This window comes from Trypanosoma cruzi, genomic scaffold (genome assembly GCF_000209065.1).
Source record: "Trypanosoma cruzi strain CL Brener 1047053517051 genomic scaffold, whole genome shotgun sequence".
Classification (NCBI taxonomy): domain Eukaryota; phylum Euglenozoa; class Kinetoplastea; order Trypanosomatida; family Trypanosomatidae; genus Trypanosoma; species Trypanosoma cruzi.
In genome coordinates, this window is record NW_001849392.1 from 49,132 (window position 1) to 50,745 (window position 1,614).

The following is a 1,614-nucleotide window of genomic DNA, read 5'->3' on the forward strand; positions in this document are numbered from 1 at the left end:
GGGGGGGGGGGGGGGTTTAGGGCGGGTGATTTTGATGATTTCCTCCGCCCTCATTGTGGAGGAGGGAGGGGGCATGCGTTCATACATGTGTTTTTGTGTTTGTAGTTGAGGAACAAACGTCGGTGAAAAACCCCCCCAAAAAATAAAAAAATGAAACAAAAAAAAAAAAAAAAAAAAGACCCAAAAACTACAAAAAGCAAAAGAAAGAAGAAGAAAAAAAAAAAAAAAAAGAAAGAAAACTCTGTTTATTTTTAGAGTACAAGAAAAACAAACAAACACAAATATATCAATTCATACATACATACAATACAATACATACGTATCTATGCGTACTGCATAATCAGCAAATATTTACACAGAAAGCGATGCGACATTGACAGCGATGTGGTCAACGAGAAGGATGGAGATAGAGCGTGAAAGAATGAGGAAGAAAGAGAGAGAGAGAGAGAGGCGGGGAAGAAATTTATATATTTATATATATGGACTTATTGAGAATTTACTCCTCCTCCTTCTTTTTATTCCCTTCCCCTCCCCCCTCCCCCTCTTTTTCTTCTTCTTTCTCTCTGCAGCGTGAAGAAGGGGCAGAGGAGGAATGTTTTTTTTTTTTTTTTTTTTTTTTTGTTATTTTATCATGTTCACTGCAAATAGACGCGTGCTTCTTTTTTTTTTTTTTTTCTTTTTTCTTTTTTTTTTGTTTGCCCTTTTTGGTGTTGGCGACGCATGAGGGAAGAAATTAGCGAATAAAAATAAACAAAAAAAAAAAAAAAAGAGAAGACCAAAAAACAAAAACAACAAAATCAAATCAGGCGAAAGGGAGAAATAACAGGCAGTTGGTAGAGCGGGGATACAAGAAGAGAGAGGGAGAGAGAGACGAGGCGAGGCGAGGGTGCAGGGAAGCAAACGGCTGGGCTCATCACCCATCAATACTCCGGTAACAAGGGAAAACAATTAAAAGGAAATATATTAATATATTTAGCCTCAAGGCTTATACAATTGCGGAAATACATCTATATAAATAAATAGGGGCATTCTTAATAATACATTTATGCTGCGCGTTCGCCATTACATTTTGGGTACCCCAGCGGTAGCCCTCCGTCAGCGGTTTGGTGCATTGTTGTTCGGTCTTCGGCGACAGGCGACATCCGCACCCAGTGGAGACTTTTCACATGTCACACATAACACCGTGTGGGGCCTCTGGAATGAAGGCAACCTTTTTTCCCTCTCTGTTCCTGAACTTGCGTTTTTCCTGCAGGAGCATTGCAATGTGGCAAATGTGGACCCACGTGCGAAGAAGAGCGCGTTGGTGCGACAGGTGGAGGAGATCCTATCCGCTGAGCAGGCGAACATGACTGTGCAGCAAGAGGACAACCCTCACGCGGTGGTTGTGACGGACTATGACAAGGCGGAGGAGGGACTAGATGAGGCCGATGAATACGGTGACTGGGGCGCCGAGCCGGGATTTGAGGACAGGCGGGAATTAGACTTTATGGAGTTAAGTCCGGGCCGCATGGGTGAACGGTATGAGGCACTGACTCCTCGCGCCTATCAACTTATGCACAGCGAAATCTCCAGCGATGTGGGTATTGCGTGCATTGACCCCCAGTAAACTTCCTA

At 43.2% G+C, this 1,614-nt stretch overlaps 1 pseudogene, besides 9 other annotated features; it reads left to right on the top strand.

The window, feature by feature from the left end:
* Positions 1–1,614: a sequence feature (heterozygous, Esmeraldo-like haplotype).
* Positions 138–239: a sequence feature (A-rich).
* Positions 268–322: a microsatellite.
* Positions 404–450: a sequence feature (GA-rich).
* Positions 460–481: a sequence feature (AT_rich).
* Positions 500–564: a repeat region.
* Positions 596–628: a microsatellite.
* Positions 657–697: a microsatellite.
* Positions 743–797: a sequence feature (A-rich).
* Tc00.1047053508769.10 lies at positions 1,046–1,614 on the top strand (annotated as a pseudogene; the record flags this gene model as incomplete).